The 18,044-nt window shown below is 40.8% G+C and overlaps 1 long non-coding RNA gene across 2 annotated transcripts; it reads left to right on the forward strand.

Moving 5' to 3' along the window:
• The first annotated feature begins 7,539 nt into the window (after positions 1-7,539).
• Positions 7,540-17,022, forward strand: LOC140500402 (uncharacterized). 2 transcript variants are annotated; one of them, XR_011965722.1, is made up of 3 exons: positions 7,540-7,818; positions 13,932-14,179; positions 15,694-17,022. It is a non-coding gene; the product is annotated as an uncharacterized lncRNA (long non-coding RNA). The 2 variants fall into 2 exon arrangements; XR_011965721.1 differs by having other exon boundaries at positions 14,106-14,179.
• The last annotated feature ends 1,022 nt before the right edge of the window (positions 17,023-18,044 follow it).

The following is an 18,044-nucleotide window of genomic DNA, read 5'->3' on the forward strand; positions in this document are numbered from 1 at the left end:
CCTGTTTCTGCTGACAGCATCACCCCTAGATCAATAACCTAATAGTCAATCTCTACTATTTTTTTTAAATAAGTTAATTTAGTTTTAGTTTTCAACTTCCATAAGTTTTAACTTTTCTCCCCCTCCCCAAGATGGCATGCAATCTGATATAGGCTCTACATATACATTCCTATTAAACATATTTTCACATTAGTCATATTGTATAGAAGAATTAGAACCAACGGGAGGAACAATGAGAAAGAAACAAAACAAAACAAAATAGTCGATCTCTACTCTTGAAACTCTCTCAACCCCCCAATATTTAATGTTTCCAAATTCTATTTTACTCCCACAAAATCTCTTGTAACTATCCTATTCTCTTCCTCCACATAGCTATGGCCCTAGTTATCACTTAGCCTCTTGAACTATCCCCTAATTAGTCTCTTCTCCCCCATCCCAGTTCTAGTCCTCTCTAATCTGTCTTGCACAAAGCTGCAGAATTGCTATTCTTAAAGTATGGGTCTGACCTTTATGTTCTTTTGCTCAGTGGTTTTCAGTGGCTCCCTATTGCCTTAAGGATAAAAATACAAACTCCTCTTCTTGGTAAGTAAAATCCTTCATAATCTGTCTTCATTCAGTCTACCTTTCCAGACTCAGTGCCTATTACTTCTCCTCAAACACTCTCTATCATAGCCAAACTGACATACATTCTGTTTCCCCTATCGAATGTTACATATAGTGATGGGAGCATCACTATATCTTCATACAAATGGTTCCCTATGGCTACAGGGCTCTACTCCTCCCCTCTGCCTAACAGAATCCCTAGCTTCCTCCAAAGCCCAGTTCAGACACCACCTCTTGCCACTCCTAATCTTTCCATTTATTATTACTTTTCCCTCACTCAGAATAAATTTGTTTGTTTTGTTGATGTCTATCTTTGTACATGCTGTTTTCTCCCAGGAGAACATAAGCTCCTTGACAGAAAAGACTATTTTATTTGTGTCTTTGTAATTTATAGCCACAGCACAATGCCTGACACATGGGAAGTACTTGATACATGCTTGTTGAATGGAATTGAATATTGGGGAATGAGGTATAAGAAAAAATCCAGGATAACTGCAAGTCTGTGCATTGGGATGACTGGAAGATTGGAGGTTCCCTCAGCAGACATGTTGTTGTTTCTCCTTGGTTCTCAAAGGCGACCAATGACATCATGGGGGTGATGTCTTGACTTGCAAGTGAATTGGATTTAAGGGACCAGGAAGTTTGGAAGAGGGCTGGGCTTAAGGGAAAGAGAATTAGCTTTATTTGAGATACCTCCGGGATGTCCAGGTGGAGATGTCCAACAGGCATCTGGCCATATGGTTATTCCATATTGTAGGTTAAGAGAGGGCTGGAGATATAGGTCTGGGAGTCATCTATATACTCTCACACATATCTCTACATGCTCACATACTCTTAAACACATTCACATCCACATTTCCATATATAGATACAAACATTCCCATGCCCATACAAGTAAATATTCCCATAGATTATAACCCGCTCTTCTCTGCTCCAACTCCAAGTGCCACAGATTCCCACATCTGAATCCTTCAGGCAAATCTGAGATTTGGAACCAATCTTGTATTTGTTTTTTCCTTAACAACACCACAAAGGAAGACACCTGGTTGGAGGTGTCTGGTTCTTTCTGAGAGGTATTAGGACATTTGCCTGGTTTAAGCTGCTTAAAGGAAAACAGAATCCACTAAAGCCCTGAGGGACCATGAATCTGAAAACAACTGAATAGTAACAAAACCCCTTACCCCTCTTCTTTGTGCCTGGATCTAAGTCTTGGTTCCTTTGTCATTAACTTGGGGTGCTGAACCAGGGGCACCCTAGAGACCAGCCTTGAAAAACTAGGTTTGTTCTCACCCTACACCCTGGTCCAAGGTTAAGTCTCTTTCTTCTCTTCTCTTTTTAGATGAAATAAGTTATCTTGTAATAAACGGAAGCAATGTTCTGCACAGCTAAGAGTACATTGTTAGCACTGGAATCATAGCAACCCACAGAGAAAGGGATTTGACTTAATTTGTTTAGTATAGTCTAGTCAATCAACAACCATTTACTAAACATCCAGGTGATACAGTGGATAAAACACTGGGCCTGGGGTCAGAAAGACCTCAGTTCAAATCCAGCCTTGGATACCTTACTAACTGTGTGACCCTGGGCAAGTCACTCTGTTTGCCTCAGTTTCCTCATGTGTAAAATGGAGATAATAGTAGCACCTGCCTCCCAGGGTTGTTATGGGGATAACATGAGACAGATGATGTAAAATGCTTTGTAAATTTTAAAACAGTATACAAACAGTAGCTATTAGTGTGGAAAGTCTAATGATCTGAGAATCAGGAAAGGCCCTGGTTCAAATCCTTCCTCTCAAACCACAGGCAGGTCTCTGAACCTCAGTTACCTCATTTGCAAAACTGTGCTAATATCTGTAGTATATTTCAGAGTTACATAAGGATCAAATGAGATACCTTGCTTTGCAAACCTTGAAAATATAAGCTATTATCATTGGGGGCTGGGGTGGGGGGAGAGAGAGGAGAACCACTGCTTCCGGGAAATGAATTACAAGCTTTTAAAAGAGACTCCAACCGCATTTTTTCTTATAATTTTCTGAGGTAGAGTAAATTCTTATTCATGCTAATCCCATTAGTTAGGAATTGGGGATCATTTGGACGGTTGCTTTTGGTTTTACTTTTGCAAAGAGGGGTTTGCTGAGTGAATGAATCATAGGATCATATTACATCAGAGTTGGAATGAACATCTGAATATGAAATGTTAGAGCTGGAAGGAAGTTTTAGAACCTAGAACAGAAAGTCAGAGCTGGGAAAGATCTCAGCACATGAAACGTCAGAGCTGAAAAAGGACCTGAGAACACAAGTTGTTAGCACTGGAAAGCAACTGGTCGTCAGGGCCAACTGTCTCACTTCATAGGCTGGGGAAACTGAGACCCAGTAAGGTTAAGTGGATTGTACAAGTTCATAAATAATCATTGGCAGAACCAGGACTGGATCCTAAATCTGTTCATTCTAGCCCGATTCTTTGAAGAATATAGGAAAGAAGACATTTTCAGTAAATGTTAAAGCTAAATCCCTAAGAGAAGGAGGACCAAGAAGACAGTACTACATGGGAGTGGAAGTCTGGCTTTGCTGTGTGACTCAGGGTACAAAGATTACTCATTCTCCCTGGGCTTTCTCATAGTGTCCCTCTCTGTCCCTCTGTCTCTGTTTGCGTCTGTCTCTGTCTCTGTCTCTCTCTCTCTCTCTCTCTCTCTATATATATATATGTCTATCTTTCTCTCTATCTCTCTCTCTCCCCATCTCTCTCCATCTCTCTCCCCATCTCTCTCTTTCTCTCTCGATCTCTCTCTTCATCTCTCTCCTCACTCCTCTCTCTCTCTCTCTCTCTCTCTCTCTCTCTCTCTCTCTCTCTCTCTCTCTCTCTCTCTCTCTGTCTCTCTCTCTCTCTCCTGAATTTCCCAATTTCCCCCAGGCTGGAATCATGGTGACTACTCATGGGCTGGATCCCACTGCTGATCAGCATGGAAGCTTTGATCTCTATTTCTAACCTGGGACAGTTCCTCCCTGCTTAGGTAGCCTGGTGAACCCCCACTCTACAGGGCTCACCATATTGATACCACACTTATTATAACTCTACAACAATCAGAACTCTTGAGTTCTGTTGATCCACCAGCCTCAGCTTCCTCTAGTAGCAGAAATTACAGGTGTGTGCCATTATACCCAGTCCTATTTCCTACATCCCATCATCACTCTTCTGCTATTTCTCAGATCTATTGGAAGAATGAAAAAATTTAGCAAAAGGTTTGGTCATTGATTTCACACATTTGAAGCACTATTGTGGGGAATGTTATCAATGGAGGAAGGGGAATGTTACAAGAGACAGGCTTTGTCTTAATTTAAGGATGAACTCCCCAATGGTTAAAGATTTCACAAAATGGAGTGAGATTAAGGAGTACTTCTTTAAGTAGTGAGTTCCTCATCACTGTTTTATCAGGGATTTGTGGGAATGGTTAATACTTCAGATAGGATATTCAGCTAACTACCCTCAGAGGCTCCTTTCAACTTGGAGTCTATGCACCTGTTCAAATCTGGCCTTGGACACTTATTAGTTATATGACCCTGGGCATATCATTTAACCCCTGCTTGTCTTAGTTTCCTCATCTGTAAAATGACAACAATAATAGCATTTTCTCCCCCAGTTATTGTGAGGACAAAATGAGATAATTATAAAGCACTTAGCACACAGTGCCTGACACGTAGTATACATGTTAGCCATTACTGGCATTTTAGTGTCTTTGCATCTCTTCTTCAGTTCCTAACATAAGGCTTTACATAGATTATGAACTTCATAAATATCTGTTGAATGATTAAATGCATTCATTCTATGATATATAACTCCCGACTCTGGGAAAATGTGCAAGACTAATGATAATTTGAGGAATAATTATTTATGATTACAAAGTACATTACAGATTTCTTTCACAAATATTTATTTGTCACTCAGTACCAGGTCCTTCGCTAAAACCTAGGGATTCCAAGTCAAAAAGCAAATAGTCACTTTATGTGCCTTTGATCTTCTTAATGCTCTATGGGGCTAGATCATCACTTATTTACCTTGTTCATTTCATTTGTACTGTTCTTTGAGGTTTATGAAATATCTGCCTCACACCGGATAAGGAAACAACCTCAAAATGGGGTAAGTAGCTTGCCAACTGTCACACATCAAGCGAGTCATAGAATCAGCAAGTGAACCCAGGTCTCCTGGATGCTAGTATTTCATAGTCATAGAATCTCAGATTCTAACTCTGAGAATCTCAGAGGTTATGTACTCTAGCCCACACTAGAACAAGAAAAGAGATGCTCTAGGCTTTTGTTGAAAACCTACAGTCTTGAAGTCAGAGAAGCTAACTAGCTACCAAGGTAGCTTTTGGCAAGTTTTCAGTTGCATATAGAATACAAATACATTTAAATGTGGAAACCATGCATTTCAGGGATGAATCATGTGATATGGAGGGGGCCAGGATTAAACAAGATGAGACTCGGGGTATCCTTAGTAGCTAGGACAACCAGGTCACTGGTGTTTGGAGAGTAATTTCCATGACTGTGCAGATAGGACTCCCACCTAGAACAGGGAGTAGCCCAATTGAAATATGGCCTGGTTTCATCACTCAAGACCAATACAATATGATTTTAATTTTAATCAACATGTTTTGAATACTATACTAATTTTCCACCCTCTTACAAATGAATCCTAGAGCTAGCCGCTCCTTTTTCCCAGAAAGGAATGTCATTGAACCTGCTTGTCTTGGCCTAAGGAGGCCTTCACCTTTCAGAGCTGAGCCTCCTTTCTCTGTTCAGAGGTGGGTTCCCAAGCCCTCGGGTTTTTTCCCCTGCTGGCCTGCTGGCCTGCTTCAGTCCTTTTCTAACTGCTTTTTCAGCCTGACTGAAGAGCTCAATTTTGGGGGAGCATTTCCTTCCATCTCAAGGTCTCTTCCTCTTCAAATTCCCAATCACTCCTTTAAAAAAATGAGGCTATAGCCTGGGGAATTCTCCCTTCCCTAGACACTATCACTCTGTGTACTGCATGACCTCATTCAACTTCCAAGGACTCACCCAAAAAATTGTTCCACATTTCCAAAGCCTACCTGTCTTTCAAAGCCAGCTTCAAGCCCCACTTGGCTTCAAGCCAGGAAGCCTTCCAAAATAACTCTAACCAACATCAATTTCTTTTCTTTCTTTTTTTCCTGCTTTCTTGTTATTAAAGAAGATTGGAGACCAATACTGGATGATGGGCGGGACCTTAGGCAATTTACTTCATCTCTCTGGGCCTCTGGTTTGGCATCTGTAAAACAAGAGAATTAGACTAGAAAACATTTAATATCCCTTTCAGTTCTACAAGACTATCCTCCTATGAACTGGATTCTAAATCAAGCTTTGCTATCTACCTGCTGGATGAAATGATGCAAGTTATTTACTTTCTCTTGTCCTCAGTCCAAAAGAAGACTTTAAACTAGATATTCTGGATTTTAAAATCCTGATGTCTTTTTCTGGGGGGTGGAGCGGTCTCCTTATCCCACACAGACCAGAAGTGTTTGGGCCATCCACTGGTTCAATCCTGTTATTAGAGGTAGAAGAAATTTTTGGAACCTGGAATAGTAAGCCAGAGCTGGGAAAAGCTTCTGATTAACACAGATGCCTTAACTACTCCACTTCCTACCAGAACTAGTTCACTCCTCCCTAGGCAGCCTGATGGGCCCTCATCTCAGGGATCCATTGCATTGGTACCAGACTTACTGTGGACACCCAATTGTCTTTAGTCTGCTTACTGTAGCTCAGAACTCCCAAACTCAAGCAATCCACCAGCCTCATCCTCTCCAGCAACAGGACCTACAGACATGGGCCACCATGCCAAGCCATTCTGTTATCATTAATCTGGAACCAGAGTACCCAGATATGATGAGGAGGGGGAGGTAGGTGGGCAAATGAGGAATGACAATAGGTAATTAGGGATCAAGACATATGGTTTCTGAATCCATTGAGCCAGGGAGATCCTGAAATTGGAGTTCAGGCATCAGGAAAAGCATAGAAAGATGTAGAAGATGTATGTTATGGAGTGAACAGTTAAGTCCCCTGGACCAGAGTCAGAAGTAGGATCAGAAGATGGTACCTGGAGAATTTGACTTCAAGTCAGTGAGGCCCAAGAGGTTTCTAAGTTTGAGTAGTTAAGTTTGGAAGATATGAAAGCAGACCTTACTCTCTGTACTGGGTCACAGACTTATGGAACTCAATGAGATGACTTAGTAGAAAGAACATTGGTTTAAGAAGGGGAATAGGATAAGCTCCCAAAGTGAAAAGGGGAAGAGGGAAGTTAAGAACCACTATAGGAATCCCAGGTCTAAGCATATTCTCCCTGGCTCATATCCCCATTGTGTTCATGTTAAAGTTTAATTTCTTTAGTCTGGCATTCAAGGCCCTCTACAATCTGTCCCCAACCTACTTCATTCTCAAGCTCTGATTTGCTGCTAAATGTTTCAGAATGTCCTTTCCCCTGATTCACCAACTAGTGTCATGTCTAGGAATTTTGATACCCAGGGCAAATGCCGTTAGCACTGGGAAGAGAGATGGAGACTCTGAAGTTAATGATGGAGAGTCTAGTGTGTCCTGCCATTGGCGATGGGATACTGGGGGAGGGGGCATTATCAGCTGAGGGACAGATGTGCTAGGTGGCCAGAGAATCTGCAAAGGATGTTGTGGGGAGGAACCTATCCCTACCCTCCATATCAGTACCCAGAGGCAAAGTCTCTGCCTCTTCAAGAGAGGGTGTAATATCTCTGTTCCCTACCAAATTCCTACCTGCCCTTTAAAATGAAGTTCTTATGCCATTTCTCCAGTTCCCTGATTTCTTAGTCACTAATGACCTTTTCCCTCTCTGACCTCACTTAGCACCTTCCAAGTTGCTGGTGTACTTACTCACCCAACCAACTGCCCTCCACAGGGCAGACAAGCCCGCCTCACTGAAACATCAAGGATCCCAAAGGAAACATAGCAGGCAGAATGTGCTAGGCAAGTCAAACCACTGATACCATCTCCCCTCAGGCCATGATGGAGAGAGCATGGAACCTTAAACCTGAGAACCTCTGTAATAGCAGTGGCTTCTGGACTATGAGAGCAGCTAAGTCAATGGTGCAACAGATAGAGCACTGGGTTTAGAAACAAGAAGATTCACCTTCATGAGTTCAATTCTGGCCTCAGACTTTTACTAGCTGTGTAACTATAGGTAAGTCACTTAAATTTGTTTGCTTCAGTTTCTCATCTATAAAATGAATTGGAGAAGAAATTATCAAATCACTTCAGTACCCTTACCGCGACACCACTGAAATGACTCAACAGCAATGACAGTTGGACTATTGGCCCTGCTTCCAGCCTAGCCTTTTGCAGCCATTCAGAGAATCACAAATCAGAAAATTTGTGGCCTGGCTACCACTTCTAAAAGTGCTCTGTTCCCTGCCTCTTTAACAATCACAGCTACTGAAAAGAAAGTTCTTGCCACCAAAAGCAGACATGAAAAATACTATCTACCTCCAAAGGAAAAAATGGAATCTGAATGCAGATGAAAGCATAATTTTGAAACTTTTCTTATTTTTCCTGGTTTTTTGGGGGTGGGGGGTAGGGAATTGTGTTTTGTTTTGCAACATGGCTAATATGGAAAATGTGTTTTGCATGACTGCACACATATAATCTATATCAAATTGCTTGCCTCCTCGGGGAGGGGGGGAGGGAGAATTTGAAACTCAAAATTTTTTCAAAAAGAATGTTAAAAATTTTTTTACATGAAATTGAGAAAAAATAAAATAAGAAGGGAAAATAAACCCAATGCTGTAAGGTAGATTATCATATTATTCTCCAATTTACAGATGAGGACATGGAAGCTAAGGAATTTGCCCAATGCCACACAAGAAGTCAGTGGCAGAGTTAGCATTCCTAGCCCAGTCTTATAAATTCAAGGTCAGAGTTTTTTCAACCACATCACACCTTGTATTCTATACAAGGGATACTTTTTTATACCATTAAGAAATCTTCTCCCAACTCATTTTTCCTTTTCTCTCTTCTCCTCCTTCTCCCCTGTCCCAATATACCAGTTCTTATTGTAAACGTAATCTTGACCATCCCTCCTACCTGCTTCCCCCTGCTCCCCCATAAGTCTTCTGTTCACTGGCCCTTCCTCCAATAACTTACATTCCATCCCAGATCTTCTACTTCCTCCCTGTGTGGTCTTAGATAAGTCATATGACTTCTTGGCCTCTTCCCTCTCATGTAATATGAAGGAGGGGATTGGATTAGATGACCTCAATGTTTCTTTCCCACCATGAACCTATGATCTTTGATGTGTCACAATGACAAGCAGGTACCAGTCTCGAGGAGGACAACCAGGATGGTGAGGGGAACTGGGTATCATGTCAAAAAGGCAGGTAGATGGAAAGGAGAACAAAAGAGATATCAGCCAGAGGGTTGCCAAGGGTTTGGCTTGTTTGACTAGGTCCAAAAAGGGCAATACTACCTGAATCCCTGCTCTGAGATGATTTAGCTGCGTGGTCTTGCACAAGTCACTGAAAATTGTTGAACTTCAGTCTCCTCATCTATAAAATGAGGCTAATGAATACTTACCCTACCTTCCTTACAGGGTAGCTGTGGGGAAAGTGACTTAAAAATCATAAGTGCCTCAGTGGGTCTGTGATCTCATTAATTCAGGTACTCCCTCCAATGGTGCAGACCATAGTCCATCCTCTATGACAACCTATTCTACGTGACTCTCCCTTGTCATCCCATAAATCCCTCCACACAAGATCCACCCAATTCTCTAGGGGCCTTACTCTAGGTTTCTAAATATTTCGTGGGTACCAGGGCAATACTTGGGCCCTCCCTGTTTCCCTTCACTATTGTTCCAAGACTGCACACACCATGAAATGTTGTGTAATTGTCAGCTATTCTCCCTATCACTCTCATTTCTCCTGACTCCCTTTCACACACCCTGCATTCCAGCGAAATTGGCCTCTTGCTGTTCCCTGAACTCCCATTTCACATTTCCACATCCTTAGCTCAGCTATTTGTACCGCCTGCCCCATCTCATTGTACCCCACTACTATGCTCCAATACCCCTTCCTTTTACCTCTGTCTCTTATTCTTAGGTACCACAGTTCTTTTGGAAAGTCTTTTCTGATATTACACCAATGATTTGTTGTTTCTTGCCTCAAATTATGTATTCCCTCCCCACTCAGAAAAAAATAAGCTCCTTTGGGGATGGAGCTGCTTTTTATTTTGAATCCCTAAATACTTGTTAGATTAGGTTAGTTCTGGACCTGGAATCAGGAAGATCTGAGTTAAAAAATCCTGTCTCAGACACTTACTGGCTATGTGACCCTGGGCAAGTCATTTGTCCTCTATCTGCCTCAATTTTCTCATCTATAAAATGGGAATAATAATAGCACCTGCCTCCCAGGATTGTCGTGAGGATCAAATGAGATAATAATTGTAAAGCGCTTAGCACAATGCCTGGCACATAGTAGGTGATATATAAATATTAGCTATTATCATTATCATTATTATTAACTAGGACTAATGGGTGAAATTTAGAGAGAAGCCAATTTCAAATGAAAATTCAAACTGAAATTTTGAATTAAAAAAATACAATTAGAGGGGTACCAATTTCAAATAATCACAAAGTACTAGATCAATTAAATGTTTCTTGAATTGAATTAGACCAACATATGGGGAGGGGGAACCAACTTTCTAATACTTGGAGCTATTCAGAAATACAGTGTACTGTATCAGGAGGAAGCACGTTTCCCATCATGGGAGGTCTTCAAGTGAAGGCTAGATGACCATTTGTCAGGGAGATGGTAGAGGAGATGTCTGTTCAAGTTTGGATTAAATAGATGTATGTGTGTGTGTGTGTGTGTGTGTGTGTGTGTGTGTGTGTGTGTACATATAAATACAATAACGTATAATAGTACATAAGCATACACTATATCGTATATAATATATGAATACACAATAATTTATATAATATACAATAATTTATCTACTATATAATAATTTACATAATGCATAAAGTAGATGTGTAGATAAAATAGAGTAATTTAGATTAAAAAGATAAAAGTTCTGAGATTCTCTTATTCTAATTATAAGTGGATGTTACCCAATTTGACCTCTTCTCCTCTTGGTCAGGCTTTGATTTCTCCAAGTGGTTTTCATGGGGCCTGGCCACCCCACCCTACCCTACATCTTCACTCTCAACCCCACCCAGCCTTCCTTTGTAATCCCACCCAAGGTTCTCAACCACTTCCTTTGTCTCTCCTACCATATTTTACATTTGGCCTCATTCTGTTTGCTCCTCACTGTTGCACTGCGTTCTCTTCTATTTTCTCCTCCCCTAACCTGGGTTCTACTTTCTAGTCCACCTCGAAAGCTGCCTCTTAAGCCAGTGATTAACCCACCTCCTCCTTTGAACCTTAATGAACTCTGTCACCTTTTACTGGAACAGAGCTACTGCCTTGATTTGAATTCCCAAGATCCTCCCTGTTTGCCTCACCCTGGGTATTAGCTCTCCCCTGGTATAGAGATTGCATCACTACCCACTGACATCTCAGAGAAAGCCACAGAATCATAGGATTCAAGGGCCACCAAGGTCTTTAGAGACCATTTGGTGTATGTAGTGTGTACTTTAAGTGGTTTATAGAGTAATTGTGACTGATCCAGCATGGTTTCAACCACACTCCTTCGCCTCATCCCATCTCATGTCAAAGATCAAGCACTAACAAAACGGCGGGACCAGGATTAAGAGCCAAGGATTCAAGAAATCCTAGAGCCACAAGGAATCCAAGTCCAATCTTCTGCTTGAAGCATGAATTCTTTTTCTGGCATGCCTGACAAGTGGACATTCTCTTCCTGCTTGAATTCCTACAGTGATGGGAAACTCACTAGATTATGGACTAGCCCATTCTATTGTGGGATAACTTTGATTATTAAAAAATCCTATCTAATATTGAACTAAAATTCACTTTTGTCCCATAGCTCTGCTCTTAGAAATCATTCAGAATAAGTCTAATCCCATTCCTAATGATCCATAGGTAGCCATGGAACAAATAAACCCACGGATTCACACTGGGATTATCCTGCAACTTTTAAAAAATGGCCTCTGTTGATCTTCTAGGCCCACCTCTCTCTCACCCACAAGAAGAAGCCTTGTCCACCCCCTGAATACCACCAAATCCTCTTTTCAGGAAAGGTAGTCAGCATTTCCTCCAACATGCCAGAAGAGAAGTTAGAAGGGTACACCCCAGATTCATAGCACTCAGAGCTGGGACTGACCACTTAGAGATCATGTAGTCCAATTCCTACTTGACAGATAAGAAGACTAGTACCAAAGAGGAAAAGTGATTTGCTAAGTAAAGACTGGCATGGTAGATAGAGTGATGGATCTGAGTTCAAATCCTGACTCACATGTCTATTAGTCGTGTGACCCTGAGTAAGTCACTTTACCCCTCTCATCCTCAGTTTTCTCATCTATAAAATGAGGAAAATAAAAGCACCTATCTCCCTAGGTTGCTGTTAGGATTAAATGAGATAACATAAGTAAAGCACTTTGCAAACCTTAAAACCTTGTTTAAATGTTGCTGCTATTATATTATTAGTGCTCAAGATCACAGAGTAAGTAAAATCAGTAGGATTTAATTTCAGGTCTTCTGATATAAAATTCACTTTCACTATATCATTGAAGGTATGGTTGCCAAGTCCTCTTTTAATCCGTAAAGTGGTTTTTACGCAGGTATGTAGGCCATGTCCCTATCTCCCCATCTTCCCCCAAGTACACTGCTAGACTGTTCTAGATCTCTCTATCATGCCCTGTTACTGAGTATTTTCTCCCCTCCCTCCTCTTTTCCTCTTCTACTGCCCATCTCTGCCTATCAATGCAGATTTCATCTAGCCAGAAGTGGTTACTCCCTCCTATACACAGGAGGCAATTTTTCATACCAGTAAATTCATGCTCCTGATGTTAATCAACCACACTTATTACCAAGTCCCAAATAAGCCCCAGTTACCATGAAGAGAGGATCCTGGGGTTGATGGCATCAACCCTAAGTATTGATCTTGTTGAGGGGTTAATAAGTTGATATTTAAGAGCTTTCTGTTACTGGAGATTCTCTACAATAGAGGGGTATGGGTGTGTGTGTGTGTGTGTGTGTGTGTGTGTGTGTGTGTGTGTGTGTGTGTGTGTGTGTGTGTGTGTGTGTAAGCCCCCAAGACTCCTCAGAGTGGCCAGAACCAGTTTAGAATGAAAGTGAGAAATGTTTTTAATAAAACAAATAAAAATACAATACAACGTAGATATTGGCAATTCATGGTTTTCTAAGTCAATATGCTAGAGCAGCTAAATGGCACAGTGGATACAGTACCAACCCTCAAGTCAGGAGTATCCAGGTTCAAAATCTAGCCTTGACACTTACTAGTTATGTGACCCTGGGCAAGTTACTTAACCCCAAGTGCCTAAAAAAAAAAAAAAAAAAAAAAAAAAGGCAAAGCAAAGTCTTTATGCTGCCCATAGGGATTCCAATTTCTGTTTGAGTTTGACACCTGTGCTAGATAGTCTTCTTCCAATTTATCTCTCCAACTTTCTCTTACTATATTCCCTATACTCCCTCAGTTTTTCAGTCAACTGAGCTGTTCACTTTATCCTGCTTTGTCCTGCCCTCTCTCATCCCTGTACCTTTGCTCCCATGCCTGGGGCACCTCTCCAGTTTACCCTGTATATATCTTGTGGGTGTATGTATGTATATGTGTGTATGTATGGAGAGAGAGAGACAGAGACAGAGAGACTGAGAAAGAGACAAGATAGATAGATAGATAGATAGATAGATAGATACAAGAGAGAGACAAGAGAGATACAGAAATAAAGACAAGAGAGAGAGATAGATAGATATACATATAGAGAGAGAGACGAGAGATGAGAGAGATACAGAGAGACAAGAGAGAGATACAAATATATATAGAGAGAGGAGAGATACAGAGAGAGACAAGAGAGAGATACAGAGAGAGATTCATATATGGAGAGAAAGAAAGAGAGAGAGAGAAAGAGAGAGAGAGAGAGAGAGAGAGAAAGAGAAAGAGAGAGAGAGAGAGAGAGACTTATTTGTATCTTGTCTCCTCCATTAGATTGTAAGCTATTTGAGAACAGGGATAGTTACTGTTGTTCTCTTGGCACCCCAGTGCTCAGCACGGCGCTTGACAAATAGTAAATGCTTAATAAATGTTTGTTGACTTGATTGGACCTCTCGGAGCCTCAGTTTCCTCATCTATAAAATGGAAGTAATATTTGTATCATCTCATTCACAGATTCCTTATTAGAAAAGCACTCTGTAAACCTTAAGGTTCCATGGAAATGGAAGCAATTTTAATCATCAACCATCATTATTGTTTAATTGGTATTTGAATTACTTACGTTTTCCCTGGTGGACTCTGTAATCTCTGAAGGCAAGGACCATACCTCATTTCATCTTTATCTTCTAGTACCAGCACTGGGTGACATGTCCTAGGTGCTACAGAAATGTTTGGGGAATTGAGTTGAACAGAATGATACAAAGGTAGGTAATAATTCCAGTTGGTCCCACTCCCCAGTAATAAAAATAGCTTCTCATGATATAATACTTTAAAGTTTACAAAAAGTCTGTGAGGTAAGGCAATGCATGTAGGTGGCACGGTGGGTAGAGTGCTGAACCTGGAGTCAAGAAGACCTGAGTTCAAATCTGGCATCCCAAACTTACAATTGTGTGACCCTGGTCAAGTCACTTAACTTCTATTTGCCTCAGTTTCCTCAATTGTAAAATGGGAATAAAAATAGTAAGTAATTCACAGGGTTGTTGTAAGGATTAAATGAGCTAATAATTGTAAAGCGCTTAGCATGCTGCCTGGCACATGCTATATAAACGTTTGCTGTTATCTCCATTTTATAGATGAGGCTTAAGGTCACACAATTAGAGAGGAAATGCAGTATAGAGGAAAATTCTATGGACTTGGATTCCAAAGACATGAATTTGAGTTGTGGCTCTCCCATTTACCAGCCTGAGGCAATCATTTTCTACCTTTCTGAGCCTCAGTTTTCCTTTTCTGTAAAGTTAGGGGACTTGGACAAGATGAACCTTAGCCCCAGACCAATCTCTGACCCCACACTGAGTTTTAAGGTAAGCTCCTCCATTGAATTATGAGCTTCCTCAAGAGCTTGCTTTTGCTCCATTTTGAATCCCAGCACTTAGCAAAGTGCCTGGCACATAGTAGACAGTTAAAGATTTATTGATTGATTGGTTGGTTGATTCCAAAGCTGCCATGATACAGAACCCTAATCCTAGCTACAGATTGGTCATTACAAGGGGGTGGGCAGGAAGAGTGTAGACTATTCAATGCAATCCATGGTACGGTTGGAGCCAAAGTTCAGAGTCCATTTGGGGACAGACAACTACAGAGGGAATGAGCTGCCTAGGTTGTTTGCTCCTTGTTCCTCCTCTGCCTCAGGTTTCAGGCCTCAGTTTCTCCATCCTAAACAGGTTATTATCTCATTCTCTTACCTCCTCCACCCTCCCCAAAGGCTGGGTGGGGGTTAGGTATGTGTTTCAGGGTGGTGGTATTGGAGCTCCTTCAAAGGAAGTAGGTGGTGTAAACGGGGGAGAAGGCAGTCAGCTGGCTGATTGTTCTAAGTGGTGCTGGGGCCCTTGTAGTCTTCAAGGGACCATCCAGTCCCAGGAAGCAGGCAGCAGTCATAGTCTGAAGACCTTGCTAATTTCGCCAGTTTCTAGTCTCTCAAGGAGCCAGAGAGCAGTTGGTGGCCATGAAGACAGAGAGTCCAGATTTGAGAGGATCCCAGGGCTAAATAGATCAAAGAAAGAGGCAAAGGCCCCCTATGTACAAAAATATTTATAGCACCTCCTTTAGATGTCCTTTGTAGAAATCCAAATTTAGAAGCCGAGGAGGAAAGCTAAACAAATTGTGGTATATTAACATAATGGAATATTATTGTGTGGTAAGAAATGAGGAAACGGATAATTTCAAAAGAAACTGGAGGAACCTCAAAGCCCTAATTCCCTGTCTATTGTTTTTTCCACAGCACCACAGGATATCACCCATCTGACTGGAAGAGAAGGTCTCTCCTGGGGAAAAGGACTGGCTGATAGACTGGGGTGTTAGAATGATTAACAGAAACCTGGTGTCCAGAGTGAGGGAGGTCAGACAAGTGATAATTCTGCTGATCCCTGCCTGAAGTATTGTACTCATTTCTGAAGGCTACATCTCAGGAAGGAGACAAGCGTGACCAGGACAAAGAGAGACCTGAAAATTATGTTAGCCAGGGATCAGTTGAAGGAACCAGGTTTGATTGTACTGGAAAGTCATAGATAGTGACATGATCAATGCTTGCAGATATGTCTGAAGACTTGTCACATGAAATTAAATCAACAAGTATTCATTAAGTGCCAACTATGTGCCAGGCACTATGCCAAGCGCTGGAGATACAAAGAAAAGCAAAAGACAGTCCTTGCTCTCCAGGACCTCACAGTCTAAGGGAAGAGTTCACACGAAAAACAATAAACAAGAGGTGGATAAGAGAAACTGGAGATAACTCAAATTAGGGAAGGTGACTTGTTCTCCTCTAACAGGGACCAGAATTATGAAATGCCCATTTTTGAGCTGGGGAAACTGAAGCTCAAACAATATCTTACCTCAAGAAGCAAATACCTTTAGAGGGAATGAGGGTACTAGTAATTATGGGATGGAGGTGGGGAGGGGTCTGAGTAGGGAAGGGAATGGAGACTACTTGATAGTCTGGACTTGGTTTCAGGATATATACAGCCTCAGACACTAATTAGTTGTGTGACTCTGGTAAGTCACTCCACTTCTGGCTACATCAGTTCCTTCATCTATACAATGGAGATAATAATAGCACTTCCTTTCTAGAATTGTTGTAGGGATAAAATGAGGTGAGATTTGTGAAGCACTTTGTAAAACCTAAAGAACTATATAAATGCTAGCTATTATCTTTTCCCAGATTTTCCACAATTGCTTTTCTTTCCTTAAAAATTTATTTATTTTTAGTTTTTAACATTTGCTTTTGTAAGATTTTGAGATTCAAATTTTCTCCCCATCTCTCCCTTCCTCCCACCCCAAGGTGACATGTAAATTGATATAGGCTCCACACACATATTCATATTAAATCTATTTTCACATTAGTCATGTTGTAAAGAAGAATTAGAACCAATGGAAAAAACCATGAGAAGAAACAAAAAGAGAGAGAGAGAGCAAATGATGTTTCAATCTACATTTAGACTCCATAGTTCTTTTTCTGTATGTGGATAGAATTTTCCATCATGAGACTTTTGGAGTTGTCTTAGATCTTTGCATTGCTAAGAAGACATGTCTATTAAAGTTAGTCATCGAACAATGTGGCTGTTACTGTGTACAAAATTTTCTTGGTTCTACTCATTTCACTCAGCATCAGTTCATATAAGTCTTTCCAGACTTTTCCAAAGTCTGCCTGCTCATCATTTCTTATAGCATAATATATTCCATTACATTCATATACCACAACTTGTTCAGCCATTCCCCAACTGATGGACATCCCCTCAATTTCCAATTCTTTGCCACCACAAAAAGAACTGCTATAAATACTTTTGTACATGTGGGTCCTTTTCCATTTATATGATCTCTTTGGGATACAGACATAAAAGTGGGTCTGAGTCAAAGGGTTTGCACATTTTTATAATCCTTTGTGCATAGTTCCAAATTGCTCTCCAGAATGGTTGGCTCAGTTCACAACTTCACTGACAATGCATTAGTGTTCCATTTTTCCTACATCTTTTCCAGCATTTATTATTTTCCTGTTTTGTCATCTTAGCCAGTCTGATAGATGTGGTACTTCAGAGCTATTTCATTTGTTCTCTGATCAATAGTGATTTAGAGCATTTTATTATTATTTTATTTGTTTTCAGTGTTCTACAATCATTTCCATATATTTTATATTTTCCCCTCCCTCTCCCCCTTTCCCCCTATCTCTCCACTCCCTCCCTGAGACAGCATACAGTTTTATATAGGTTCTACATATGCATTCCTATTAAATACATTTTTATCTTAGTCATGTTGTATAGAAGAATTAATGGGAGAAATCATAAAACAAACTAAATCATAATACAAAAGAAAATGATCTGCTTCATTCTGTGATCCAATTCCATAGTTCTTTCTCTGGATGTGGAAGGCATTTTGCCTTAAGAGACCATTGGGAATTATTTAAGTTCTTGCATTGCAATGAAGTACTAAATCTACCAGAAAAAATTCCTTGCACACTGTGGTTGTTGCTGTGTACCAAGTTCTCCTGGTTCTGCTTCTTTCACTCAGCATCAATTCATATACGTCTTTCCAGGCCTCTCTGAAATCTTCCTGTTCATTATTTCTTATAGTGCAATAGTA

Source organism: Notamacropus eugenii, chromosome 4, assembly GCF_028372415.1.
Source record: "Notamacropus eugenii isolate mMacEug1 chromosome 4, mMacEug1.pri_v2, whole genome shotgun sequence".
NCBI lineage: Eukaryota > Metazoa > Chordata > Mammalia > Diprotodontia > Macropodidae > Notamacropus > Notamacropus eugenii.